Source organism: Alligator mississippiensis, chromosome 3 (assembly GCF_030867095.1).
Source record: "Alligator mississippiensis isolate rAllMis1 chromosome 3, rAllMis1, whole genome shotgun sequence".
NCBI lineage: Eukaryota > Metazoa > Chordata > Crocodylia > Alligatoridae > Alligator > Alligator mississippiensis.
Genome location: NC_081826.1, coordinates 204,814,714 through 204,829,483, shown reverse-complemented (window position 1 = coordinate 204,829,483; position 14,770 = coordinate 204,814,714). Strand labels below are relative to the sequence as shown.

Sequence of the window (14,770 nt, the reverse complement as noted above, 5' to 3'; positions counted from 1 at the left end):
AATAAGTATCTTGCGAGAAATAGATACCTAATAGGAGGCTACTGTCCCAAGCAGCCTTTGCAAGTCTTTAGGTTGTATACACTACAAGGACTTGAAACAAGATGCCTGAAACCTTGGTAGCCAGCCCGCTTTCCATCATGCTGCGGGAGTGCAGAAGTAAACAGGCCGGGCTGATCAACAATTCCCGAAACTTGCAATATTGTTCTTAGGGGTTGTTTTGCATTGGGCTGAAGCCTGGTTTGCTGCCAGAGCTACTGATCCACACTCAAACGCCCTTAGATAAATAATTACCCTTTAAAGCTGTGTCGAGTGCTGATACACTTGACCTTGTAAATAGAAATGTTTGCAGTAGGAATAAACTCCGGCATTGGAAAATCTTTTAAACATTAACACAAAGGAGAGAGCTCAGTCCTCTGGGGATTTGAGTCTGAACTGCGCCAAGCTAGGCACTTGCACAAAAAAAAAAAAGTTTATTTATCTTCTATTCGTGCTGTTTATTTAAAGCTTTTCGTTTTAAATGCGGCAATTGGAAGGCAAAGTCAGAAGTTTAAAAGCCACCACAAATAAACTTTGACTGAGCGGGGGGACAGATTAGCAAGACGGTGCTTTTTTTTCTCTCTCTCTCTCTCATTTTACCAGATCTTGACAGAGGGTAAATAAATCAACATCTGTCTGTTGTTTAAGTTAATTAACCAAATTATAAATCCCTGGTTTAAGGATCTTATTTAAATGGCAATTTTCTGCCACATCTTTAGTGCAGAAGATTTTGCATAATTTTATTAGGCGTTGAACTGCTGCATATATACACACATTAACAAAACCCCCCCCACCTCAAATAGCTGTGATATCAAACAAGTCTATGGGTATGGTGTGTGGCTATGATCTAAGTTCATTTTTAAAGTCATCTGAACGGTTGAGTAAACTTATTGTTAAAACAAAGCTGAAAACGTTGTTTCTCTAGGAAGAGAACAAAGAGTAGTTGGGTGAGACTTGTAAATGGAATCAGCTTTCTTTACAAAATGCTGAGTTTGCAGGCAGTTAGGGAAGATCTTAAATATTTCCCCAGGCTCTTTAAGGAATGATCTTAAAGATATTTTTGATTGGCCAACACTTTGTGACCATGCAAACTATTTTAACTCATTTTAGGTGAAAAATTAAGTCCCAGTAAAAGCCTGTCCTTTTTCCTCAGTAAGGAGTAAAGGCATTAGCACTAGAAAAGGACTGATAATTAACTGCTACAATAAACTCAAGACTTGATTTTACAGGCTCCTGTCAAAAGCATCTGCCTGGAATAAATCAACGCTGAGCACCACTGGGGAGGGAGGACACGAGTCTTTCTGCTTCCTTCCCTGTAGAAAAGTGTATGTTGATATGTGGCTTGTTTTAATTTAAACAGTCCTACAAGTAAAGAAGCCACACTAGCTATGTCTTATGATCTTCACCTTCAGACAAAGATAATGCTGTAAACTTAATTGGCTTTTCAGAGTAAATGCTCCTTCCAGAGTCAGCTATTGATTAGAACGGGTTGGTATGCTCCTGCAAAGATTGCACAGATGTTGAGGTCTGTCCTTTTAAATCCACTTGTTACTCACCCAGCTAGAGGGAAGGCTGGAAGTTTTTACATTTCTAAGAGGTGTACTTTGGGCATCCTTGCAAGGGGTGGAAAATATCAGTATGCCTGACTCGGGGTCATTTTCCACTAGAAATGAAGCAGTTGATTTTGTAGACATTTGAAAGTACTCCATGCCCAGGTTCACTCCTGCTGATCTCTTCTGGGGAGAGAAGGAACTCTCTTCCATTTCATGTAAAATAATCCAATGGGTTCTGTCCCCTTTTTTATTCCCAGTTACCAGGTTTGAATTCTCGGTGACAGTTTATTTGTCTTTGGAGGCACTTCAGTGACAAATGTTTAAGGGAGTGTGGGACAATGGTGGAGAACAAGGAGGCAGTTCATTGAACTGACAGTGACCATACAGTAAATAGAGGGAGATTCAAGCTTCACTGATCACCCAAGCGCACAGCAAAGCTTTTGTACACAATCACAATAGACATAACATAAGGTCTCTGTTTATTTTTAACAATATATACCAGTGGATACAGGCAGACATACATAACTTTGAAAATAATTATGAAACTTAGCCTATAATAAGAAAAATGATCTGGGCTTGGCCAGCCTTTTGCAACCATGTTGGAAAACACACAGGCTTTTTAGCTATAAACTCCCCTGTGCTCACAGTAAGAACTACAGAATCATTACATCCTTCAGTGACAATGCCTATGTATAATCAATATGTACTATGCATTTGGGTACATGTGTATGCAAATCATTGTGTATGTGTCGAGCAAGAACTATTCTGTCTCCATGTCAAGCAAGATAATTCAGTATTAAAGGACTCTTTGCCTCATTTTTTCAGTACTCTGTGGATGGGAGGGAAAATTGCAAAGAAGTCAAGATGTGCATATAAAAAAGGACTGGAGCATACTACCACACAGTCATATTGAAGGATGGAAAACATGCTCACCTTGATCTAAGAGTAGGTGTTGCCTCAATATTGTTAAGATATTGAGGCCACACAATTTATTTTGGTTCTGCGGACAATAATAATATCTCAGAATGCCATGCTGCCAGTTGTAGTATACACATGTAAATTTACAAGTACAGAAGGTAGACTTGCAATACAACACATTTCTAAATGGAAAGATCAGCTCTCTGGTGTGAGATTTCAAGTCTGTCATACAGATTTGTAAGCAGCAAAGTCGAAAGTTACTGTATTTTACTTGAGGCATTGGCTCTGGGAGACAGTTGAAAAGGCTCACATTGACTGTCTGAATGACATAAGTAATGCGCTATTAGCATAAATACTTTCTAAGACATCCATTTAATCAATTTCTTAAATAACAGAATGATCTACTACAAAATAGTGGACTGTATACACTATATTTTGGCACAAAGATGGTCATTCTCCCACTAGTAACCAGGGGCTCTAAATAAATGATTTCAACAATGTTTTATTAAAGGAGGACAAGAGCCCTCGAGCTGCATTAATCGGGGAGAAGTCGAGTGGCACTTTTGTTATGGAAATGTTAAGCACATAATAGTTCAGGCAAACAATGTGGAGCCACTTCATTCTTTCAGCCATGCTGACACCTCTTAAAGAGGAACTGCAGGGAAGGATGTGGGAAAGATTTGCTTTCTGAGGAAGCTTTCAGCTAATATTTTGGAGGGTTACCTCCAAACCCCATTTAGTGTGAAAGTAACTGAAGGACATAAACAGCCCATGAGGAGAAATAATTTATGTAGCTGATAATAGCCACAGGCACCTTGCCTTCAAAATCAAGTCAACATACTTTTTTGAGTAAACATTTTCTTAAATTTCTATGAATTTATTATGAATGCATTAGATTTTTTTTTACCAGGTTGGGAAATCTCTTGTGTATACACATGCATAAACACACAGGAGTATAGAACTAATATTATACGATGAATATACTATAGAGAATGGGAGAAGAAACAAATGAGAATTAGAAATGTAGATGACCTGAGATTAAGTAGGACCCAGTAGATGATAAAGAGATGATACTTAAATCTGATCTGGTCAGAAACAAGAAACCAAATTTTGTGTACTGCTACAGTGTTTGGATAAAGAGAAAATTTTAGCATTGGCATTATGGATAAGGTGGAGAAAGGAAAAGTCAAAGGACCCATAAAAGAAGAGGTGAACAATGGCCAATGTGTAGTTAAAGAATGGAAAATGAAGGAAGGGCTGATTTTGCCGAAAAAGACAAGTAACAAAATTTACCAAGAGACTGGATGGAGAGAGATGTTAAGAAAAGGTAAGGTAGGAATTAAAAATAACATCAAGTTAATAGGCCCGGAAAAAGGACAGATAAGGATACCATCAATAGAACAGAGTATGGAAAGGAATTAGAGTGAAAAGGTGAGAAATTCACATTTGGAGAGAACAATTTTGATATGGCAGCTGGAAATCCAAGATGTGTCAGAGAGACAATCCATTAGAAATGTGACACCAACCGAGGAGGTAGCAACTCTAGACTGGTATGGAGATTCTAATGGTTGAAGCTAGGGGGATAAACTGATCTCAAGAGGGGATCAGTAACGGATCTTTGAAAAACAGCAGTAGGCAGGAAAAGAGGAGAAGAAGTTTATTAGAGGAGACTTTTTTTTAAAAGTGGTCAGTAAAGTAGGAGCACTAAGATGGAACAATGTTTCAGAAGCCAAGAAAGAGAACTGAGGAGGAGGAGAGAGAGTAATCAACAGTATTAAGAGCAGCAAACCAATTAAGACTACTGAGGCTGGAAGTACTCTTTACATTTAGCTTGAAGGAGGTCATTAGTGTCCATGCTGGATTGGAGAGGGTAGAAGCCAGTTTGGAGGGGATCAGAAGGAGATTAGGAAGAAAGGAAATCCAGGCAGTAAGAGCAAATCCTTCACTCCAGGATTTTGGAAGCAGGAGGTAGAAATGGTATAGAATGGTAATTGAAGAGGAAATGTTCTTCAGGATATGAGGAAAGTATGTTTTGAAGCTTAAGAAAGCAAGACAGAAGTGAGAAAGATAAAATAGAAGAGAGGTGAGGAAAAGGTAAGAAGGAATTAGCTCAAGGGGACAGGCCAAAGGGTCAAAGGCAAGAGTAGAAAATGAGTCATAAAAATGAATGGAGGGAAAATGAAGGGTAGAAAGAACACCTTCCCCACCTGATGGTGTCAATTTTGAATTGAAAAACTTAGTTAAATCCATGTACGTGATGGACCAAGGCAGGGGCAGGGCTCAGAAAAAGATTTTGAGGATACTGAAGGTACAGAAAAGATCTCATTTCTCTTATGAGAAATACTTATTCATAAGCGTTTCTGTGGCATTCATTAACATAGTATCTGAATGTCTCAGAACACTAGTGGCACAAGAGACCCTGCTATTCAAGCAGTCACCTTGACATTTGTAATGTGACATGTTTTTTTTATCATGACCTGCATTCCAGGATGTTAGGATGCTCTACATCACAAAGTGCACCTCATCATGTACATGCTACAAAAGTAAAATCATATTTGGCATTGCTTTACAATCATTCACAGCCTTTCTTTAATGTAATGACTCTTTATTATTCAAATGTCCCATTATAAATTTGAAGAAATTGCACTTGTCTTGGTCTTCCAAGACTAAAACACAACTTTGCTTTTGTTATTTAAACAGAGAGAGCCAAACCATCTGTTGTTGAAAGGAGATAAAAGCACCTCTGTCCAGTTTCTTGATGCTGAGAAGTAAATTTTAAGCTAAAATTCTAAATAACCTTAAAATCAAAACTTAGAGTATTGGATTTGCTATAAAAGATCAGGCCAGAGCTCCATTAAATCAGTCACTAAAGGCCTTACCTAACTGGACTTTTTCAAGAAATCTCCCATCATTGTCCTGTGACAAGTATAACTCCTTTCATGGTAGCAATAGTGGAAGCATTCTTATAGTCAGGGGAATGGCATTTTACCATGATGGCACTTAACATATCAATTCTGGGCTTATGGAAATAGTTCTTCCTTCTGAAATCAGCTTGTACTGTGGAAAATGAGATTAAAACTAGAAAATGCTGGTAAAAACAGAATATTTAATGACAAGAAGTGTAATATCACTTAGTAAGGGTGATTTCTGTTACTTTATTACACCCGATTTAAAAGATTATTTTAAACTCATTTAGAAATGATTGGTATTATATTTTAATGGTGTTCAATAGGATGTACCCTGAGTCACTTAGGCACTTCCGAAAATGTCACCTTAAATTGTTAATGGTTTAAGTGGTTTGCATGCACTCTGTGGTCACACAGAAGTAATTCAATGGCTTAAAGCATGAAAGAGTTTTAGTGACCAGTGGTGTGTTGTTGGACACAATGTCTGACAGGGCATGACTAGGTTATGGAAGGAAAAATGTGCAATCAGGTGATCTAAAATGGACCATGAACCCCAGGAAGACTTTCTCAGAGGGCTGATCTAGCTTCGCCAACCTAGCCTGTGCACACAAACTGGAAGACCAAAAACACACACGATCTACTACTGATCAGGGTCTACTGTAATTACATGAATGTACCTGAATGAGGTTGTGCCCACCTCTGCTCTATCAGGCGTTCTTGTGCAGCCTTAGCCCAGACTATCGATCTTGCCTGTCCTGGGCCTGCGAGCGGACCCTAAAGGCTACCCCGGCTGACGTCCGGGGATCCCCTTAACTCGCCTGCCACAACTTTGAATGGAACCTCAGTGGAGGGGTTCCCCTTTGAGGCAGCCTCCAGGGTTGTCACACCTCTTGGCGGGCGCTCACGGGGCTCCAACCTCCCCTACACCCTGGCCACTCGCCACCTTTGGTCGCGGGTCTTCTGGCCCTTTGGTTTCTTCCCCGGCCTCCCGTGGCCCTCCAGCCATGAGCCCCAGTGTCCCAGGGCCGCGGCTCAGGCGTGAAGGCTTCAAGGCCCTTGGTCCTAGATCCGACTATCCCGTATCCCTAGCGCCCTATTCCAACCACCCCATGATGTAACATGCGATTCCCACCATTGTGATTGCCGGAGAGATGTGACCGGCGGACCAGGAGGCCACAAAGGAATAAAGAGTGACCCTTAACCTATGGGCCCTGTGTTTTCCCAGTGCCTCGGTGCCCCAGCCCCAGTTGCTTGCCCCACTCGGGGCTTCTATCTCTCCCCTAGGCTTGACCCTATTCCGGGGATGGTGTCCCGGTCGACTCTTCTTGGGGAAGCTGTGGGCCCGTCTGCTGGCTCCCTTACTTAGTTAACTGTCCCTGCTTGGGGTCTTCTGCCATACCCTGTGGCTATCCCTGTTGGGGTTCCCCGCCCTCATTACCTCCTCTCCGGGCTTCCCTGTAGTTGCCCCCGGCTTCCTTGGCACTCATCTCCTCCTCTGCTCTTCCCACTCACCGCTGCTCCCTTTGTCAGCTTTCCTGCCAGCTCTTCTGGCAGCGTCCCTTCTGGCTTGCCAGTCAGCGTCCCTGCTGATGCCTCCGCCGGCTCCACTGCCGGCTCCTCTGCTGGTGCCTACGCTGGCTCCGCTGCCGGCTTCTCTGCCGGTGCCTCTGTCGGCTTCTCTGCCGGCTCCACTGCCGATGCCTCCACTGGCTTCGCTGCCGGTGCCTCCGCTGGCTCCGCTGCCGGCTTCTCTGCCAGCGCCACTGCCAGCTTCTCTGCCAGCGCCACTGCCGGCTTCTCTGCCAGCGCCTTCACCGGCTCTGCTGCTGGCTTCTCTGCCGGCTCCACTGCCGGTGCCTCCGCCGGCTCTGCCCCCGTTGTCCCAGGCTGCCCAAAGCAGCGGCTGCGCCGTTCGGGGTGTGGGCTTCCCCGTGAAGCCTTTGCTCACTGGCCTGTCTCCTGTGCCCTCAGGACAGCCTTTTGTTTCCGCCGGGTGGCGTCTCCAGCTGAAGTCACCTGGCCCCAGCTGAATATGAACGCGGCTGATGAGCCCTGTAGGTGATTTCTCTGCGTACACCTTCTCACTCCTTTCAGCCCCTGCAGATGGTAAGTTGGGGCTTTCTTCTATTTTGGGTTGGGGTTCTCCTGTAACCCCGGCACCCCTGGGACAGAGGTAAAGTGCAGACTATGGAGCACCTGCTTATTTTCTGACTCCTTGGTGAGACTATATGAAGGAGGACCTCACTGCAGCAACGGAAAGAGCTATTGTTTGTGCACAATTCTGGAAAAACATCCAGTTTATGACAAGGACATGAAAGGAAGAACTAGTGGTTTGCTAATTGTAATCTCCCATGCATGTCCTTCAATGATCGGCGGGACCCCTGGCCTGGAGAGCGGATATTCGTTCTCTAATGCATAGTCAGCTTGCCAGCTAGGGCATCTATGTGGGTGCCATTAGTTCTCGCCTGCCATGACTTTCATGTTGCATGAAAAATAGAGAGGCTGATTTTTATCCCCCACACAGACACCTGAGGTCCTGCATTTCAGGGCTCTGCCTACCTTACACTCCACGTAGCACCTCCCAGATGACAACACAGGAAAATAATATTCAATCAGAATTTGCAATGGTCTCTTCTTGGCACTGTTGTGAAGGTATATGCAATCCTCCGTGCCTGTACATTTCCCCTCCCACTTGGGAGCTTAAAAGTCCTTCTCATACCACTGTTCACATACTGAGGCTAGGGGAATTCAGCTTTCTTTCCCCAGTGTTCAGTCCCAGTACTCATGGCTACACTGTGTTGCTTGTAGGTCATCTTAGCCTATCTCGTCGTTGCCAAGGCCCAGTCTTGGGTCTCCAGCAAAGGCGGTTCCCACCATTCACCCCTGCTGGGGCCTGCCCTCCAGTGTGTGGCTGCTGCGGAGCCACTGCATCCACTTCCAGTCCCCCTCTCCACCGTGTCCATGCGGGTTTTGAACTCTACCACCAAGTTCTGCTCCTCCCACCGGGCCCAGGAAGTTCCTCGTAGCCGGGCTCGTCCTGGGGTCGGTGTCCCCAGATGTGTTTGGTATGCTTCTGGGTCGCCATTGGAGAGCTTCAGCCCAACTGTTGCCATGGCCGATCAGGCTCCGCCACCACACATATGTATATATACATGGGCAAACAGATACCTGATAAAAGTGGGAGATAAAAAAACCCTTCATTTATTCATGGGTATATTGTAGACTTTTCTTATAGCAACAGACCTTGAGTATACATATAATAACAACTGAATTTGCTCAGCTCCACTGAATTCTTTCAGTGAATAGAGCCTGTTTTAAAGATACGCAATTTTATTTTCAGTAACATAAGGTAAAACTGGTGTAACTCCATTGATTTTAGTGGCCTCCTCTTATAAAGTGTATCTATACACACATGGAAGATGCCGAATTTCAGCCGATTTTGGATTTTAAACTTCATTGCAGAACAACAAGGAAGTTTTGGGGTTTGTCTTGCCTCCCTAACTACCATCTGACACCTTCAGGGAAGGAATTCTACCTGATCAACACATCAAAGAGCTACTCAACACAGCTGACATAGACACTATCATGGACCCAGAGGGACAGACTTCCATCTTCAGCTCCCTTTGTGCAAAAATGAAGTTTATTTCTGACCTATGGGGACTTTTTACCATCTTGTACCATCTACACTTTTCCCAGAGCCTGACGAAGGGACTTTGATTCCCGAAAGCTTGCAGAAAAGGACAATTTTCTTGCCATTTTCCAGTTGGTCTAATAAAAGGTATCATTTTGGAACCAAGAGTTCTAGTTTTTTGTATGTCTACACACATACACATTTTACTCACAGAAAATTCACTTTTTGCAAGTGCTTATGCAAGTAAGGCTCATTTTATTGAGTGCTTTCAGAAAGTGAAATTTGCTGAAACTTCAGTAAATCTAGAAACATACACAAGAATTTAAAGTGCTAGCCATCAGCTCTACAGGTAAACCAAGGGTTGCCATCATGCTGTCCACAATATGACCCACTCCTGTGCAGTTGCATTCTGGGACTTGGAGTTCTGTACCTTTTGCTGTGCTCACTAAGCCCTAAGACAGATGAGAGAAGGGCCACAGAGGAACTGTTTGCAGGTCCCTAATCTTTGGCCTGGGTCTATACAGGCCTTAGCCTCAAAATAAGGCCTAAAGATTTAGGGCTGCTTTTATGTATAGTACCTTTTAATGTATAGTACCTGTTGTTCCATGGGGCTACCACATCAAGTGGTGAATGTTGGTTCTTAATGTGCCTGCTAATTCCTCCTGCTCCTGGACCTCTTCCTGTTATATGCCTGTTATGGCAGCTCTACTTTATCTGGGACAGCTTCAAGACCCTTTCATTTGCCAGAGCAGGCTAGGATCTGGTCCATAATCTGCACTGGCAGGATCTCCATCTCCATGAGGATGACTGGAAAAAGGGATAAAGCTCTCAAACTCCTGCACATTGCCAATATGGCTTTGATGCAAAGCTCAATGAAATCAGTAAAAATTATTTCCTTAACTTCCATTGGCTTTAAATTAACCTTCTTATTCTTATATGGGCAGATTTTACAGTGTAAACAATTCTTTAGGTAAACTGAGATTGGTTTTTGTATTTTTTTTTAACTAATCATTTCCCCAAGCATTCATTTCAAAAGGAAGCTGAAATATAGAGTGCCTATAGAGTGGAAATAATTATTATACAATGTTTTTATAATAACCTAGGTAAATTTTATGTAAATACCTGTCAAATGCTGGTGGTGCCTTATGATATATCCGAATGCTTGAGTTTGTGAGAGTATCTAAACACTGCAGAAGCATCAGTGAAAGTGCTAGGGTTGAAGGTCTGAATATAAAACAATGAAAATGAAAAATACTGTTTCCTGGAAAATTATGACATAGATTTCTTACCATGTTAGAGAATAGATAGCTAGCACCTAGCTAACAAGGCAATTTAATTTATGGAGGAGAAAACAGTATTTCATATCCTCATTTTAAAATTCTAAAACCATAAATCTTTAGAATATAGATGATCTCAACGCTGTTTAATCTTTAACACTAGCTGTTTTATTACATAATACAATATAGCATTTTGGAATTCCTGATGTAACTCTGAAAATATACATACATACAAACAAGGAAAATCATTAATGCCACATTTAGGCTGGGACTTAAAATGTTGAAAAAAAACCCCAAAACCTTCAGGAAAGTTTAGCCAAAATACTAACTCAAAAATTACAACTGCCCTTAATTAAATATAGCTAAATGTTTAGTGTGAAAGAAAAGTGATAAGCTATAATACATCAGCCTGCCTCTGCTTTTCCCCTCAGATTTCTAGTCTTTTATTTGTCTCAGATTTGTTTAAAAAAGAATGTGAAAGACACAGTTTCAGAAACACACGGCCACTTTAAGAGGATACAACATGCCTATTAATAATTGTATTACTCCTCTATTATTGTTAAGAATAATGAAGGAATGGGAGCATTGGCCCCCAAGCTGAATTTATCCTGAAATGTTTTCAATTAACTCTTGGCACCGGCAGGAAAGCATCAAACCTTTCCCATGCTGAAATATGGAAAATCTGCAGGGAACATCTCAGCAGGAGTGGAATTTCATTAAAACAAGCACATCATAATTCAATGACTTCTGCACCCTCTTTAAGCCTTTCTATTGATAAGGAGTCCGAGGCGATTTTTATGGATTTGCAAAGAGAAATGATTTCATAAGATCTTTTCAGAGAGTTTGTTTTGGCCCAGGCCTTTGAGTTATTATCTGTTCCCTGAAGAAAAAATGGTAAGACATTGGGCATAACTGTGACTACTAGATAAGAGGCAGAACTGAAGAGACTTTAGGCAAGACTTTATCCTTCAGACAGCTCCTTTCTACAGTCTCTGTAGGAACTGACTCTACAACTATTTTCCCAGATCTTTTAAAACTGAAACACTATTATAACCTGCACTTTTGAATGACTGATTTGGAGAGCAAAAATAGATTTTTAAGAGACCATTTGTATCTCAGTTTAATACAATTTACATCCCTGTATCTATGCATGTGTTGTCTTAAAAATGCCTGGGTAAAATGCATACAGATAACACTACCATTTATACGGGATTTATGAAAGAATTTTATTAAGCAGTAGCTAATGAGAAGCATTTTTTCAGTTAATGGTACCTATTCTGTGATTTTTTCCTACTTTTTCTCGTCGCTCTTTCATCCCTTTTCCTTTTCCATAAATAGTCAGTGATCTCTTCTTTATTATACAATGGTAAGTAATTATTTTCTTAAAAGAAAAGAAAAAGAAAAGTCAACATATTGGCCTCTATACTCATATTTGAGACAATACAAAGACATAAGTTATCCTCAGATAAAACACAGGAATAGTGATGTGATTTGCATCTGTCTTTCATGTGAGAACTTTGACAGGCCTCTTAGTGTACCCTGAGTTTTCTTTTCTTTAAATGGTGATACCACCTACAGAATCATAGAATCATGGAACTGGAAAGGACCTGTAAGATCACCAAGTCCATGGTCCTGCCATGGACAGGACATTATTGGGCTTAGACAAGCTCAACAAGATGCTTGTCCAGCCTCATCTTGAACACCTCCAAGGCGGGTGACTGCACCACCTCTGCTGGGAGTGTGTTTCAGATTCTGGTGACCCTTACAGAGAAAAGTTTGTTCTTAAGTCCAGCCTGAATTTACCCTCTATTAACTTATGCCCATTGGTCATCATCAACCCTTGAGGTGCCTTCCTGAAGAGTTGCTCCTCTAGATCTTGATCCTCACCTCTGATATACTTGTAGGCAGCTGTCAAGTCACCCCTCAGCCTTCTTTTACTTAGACTGAGAAGGCCCAGTTCCCAGAGTCTCTCCCCATACAGCCTATCCTCCATGCCCTTAGTCATACAGGTGGCCCTTCTTTGTACCCTCTCCACATCCTTCTTGAAGTGCGGTGCCCAGAACTGGACACAGTACTACAGCTGTGGCCTCACCAACACCAAATAGCAAGGGAGGAGCACCTCCCTGGATCTATTGGCAACACACTGGCTGATGCATATAACAGTTCTATTTGCCCTGCTGGCGATCTCATCCCACTGTTGGATCATGTTCATCTTCTGGTGAAGAAATTAGCCTATAATAATTTTTTCCACCTGGGACAGCTACATTTTTTCCATTATCTACCCCATAATATAACCCTGTGTAACCCTGACAAAGCTAATATGCTGAAACCTTAGAGACAGGGATTCTGAAATTATGAATATATGGAAGAAAAGTCTGTGTTGGGGAGTTGGGATGGTTGATAGAGGTGTTGGTAGGCAGGCTGGTGGCAAAAGGGGAGTTCCTTCTGCCACATTCACAAAACACTCATCATCACAGAAGCACCATTCTAAGAGACTGCTGTACCTGCCTAAGCATATAGTTTCTCTTGGCAGGAATGTTTTGCAAAATATATATTTTGTTTTGGTATTCTAGGCAAAGTACTTGTTAATACAGGCCACATACACAAGTACTAAAGTTACTGCACAGTAGTGTCCCCAAATGGCTTTTTGGTGATGCTGACTGTGCAGTAGCTTGTTACTACTGTACAGTAGTGTCATGTCATGCTTTATGCCACGCAACACTACTGTGCTGTAGTAACAAGCTACTGCACAATAGTAACAAGCTAGTGCAAAGTCAGCATCTCGTATAGAGGCGGTCACAGAGTTGTAGGCCATTCTCTAGCACACACATACCAGTGGAGCCCTCTTTAGTTAGCCAGAGGAAGAAAAATTACAGGCAAATTAGCCCAGATGAAAATCCATCCCAGCAAGGACCATTTTTGCCATGTGCCTTTCATTCAACCTATGTGCATGCACACTCACACACACTTTAGGTCATGGGGATTAACTTCCTCAAAGATAACTCATTCTTAACTGCCAGTAAATTTATTACTAAATCTGCCTCCTATGTGCCATACCTTACAATTTTTCATACACATCCACAATAGACAATTACTAATGTCCTGATATAGCGTAACAGAAAGTATCATTTTCTTTTTCAGAAAAACAAAACAACACCCCCACCAAAATAAACCCAACGTAACAAGCAAACAAGAAACCCCCCAAAAGCATCCTTCTTGCTGGAATAAAAAACAAAAGTACATTTTTCTGCTAAGGAGATGGGGGTATTATCACCCCTTTCTTTCTATGGTCTACGAATGAAAAACACTGTGGATGAAAAGAACTGGATGATCCAGGATATTAGTTATAACATATCGAGCCTTTCCAACTTCAGGATCCCTTAATTTGTAGTGACCACAAGTTGTCACAACTATGCTGTGTGAAAGTTATGCATCTCTCCAGCTTCCAGTAGATAAGAGTTTATATTGAGAAACAACCACCACATACTGCCATGAACTGTCACTCCTGCTAACAGTCTTAGCACAGAGATCATGAACTGAATGGCCACAAAGAGAGAATTATCTTTTTCTTTCTCCAGGGGACAAATCTCCAGTTAGTATTAAAGGTAATATTAGTTGCTCATTGTTCAGAAGCCTGTATTCATGCTTCCCATTCTGCACCACTTTTGCAAAAAGCTATACTGTTTACACTGCAGAAAGTGTGGCCCTTTGGTTCTGAGAAGGGTTTGGTGGATAAATGGGAAGGTCACTTAGCCTCTCTAATCTGAGCTCTCTAAAATGGATGGAAATACCCATAAAGGGAGGGGTCTGAGGTTCAGTTCATTACTATTTATAAAATATTTTGAGAATAAAGGGACACCACTGACTTAAAATCATTTTTTTAATTGTTTGAAAGTAATTTCACGTAGCATTCCTGTCTCCGATTCCCTCTGCCATTTTTTGTGGCTTTACAAGCATATTTTTCTTAAAATATTTTTCTTTCCCCTATTGCTTTGTCAAAGACCAATACAAACAAAATGAAAAATGGCTTCTTTGATATGTAAGCAAAACACTGCATCCCAATTGCACAAAACAAACAAAATGATGTTTTTCTTACTGTGTTTTAGCTATTGTGAACTAAGAACTTATTTGTAACAACAACATTAACATAATTTTAGATTATCAAAATGTCATTTTTCAAAAGAAAGAAAGAAAGAAAGAAAGAAAGAAAGCAAACAAGGTTATTTCTTTAATAATTGTGCATTTGAGTGTTTAACAGAAACTCTTGGGGCCATTTTTCTATACAACTGCACTCACATATTCCTTGTATGTTACCCTATCAACATTTTGTTTTGTCACAAATTATACTAAAACTTAAAGGATTATACTACCTGAGGATTATACTAAACCTAAAGTATTGATTTATATCAAGATATCCACCCTATTTCAGAAAGCCCCATGAATTCTCAT

The 14,770-nt window shown here is 41.4% G+C and overlaps 1 long non-coding RNA gene across 1 annotated transcript in view; it reads right to left on the bottom strand.

The window, feature by feature from the left end:
* Positions 1–2,067: 2,067 nt before the first annotated feature.
* LOC106740164 (uncharacterized) overlaps positions 2,068–14,770 on the bottom strand; it is a 186,683-nt gene continuing 173,980 nt past the window's right edge. The window contains exon 6 of the long non-coding RNA XR_002087270.2: positions 2,068–8,581. This is a non-coding gene — a long non-coding RNA (uncharacterized LOC106740164). The remainder of the gene's footprint in view (positions 8,582–14,770) is intronic.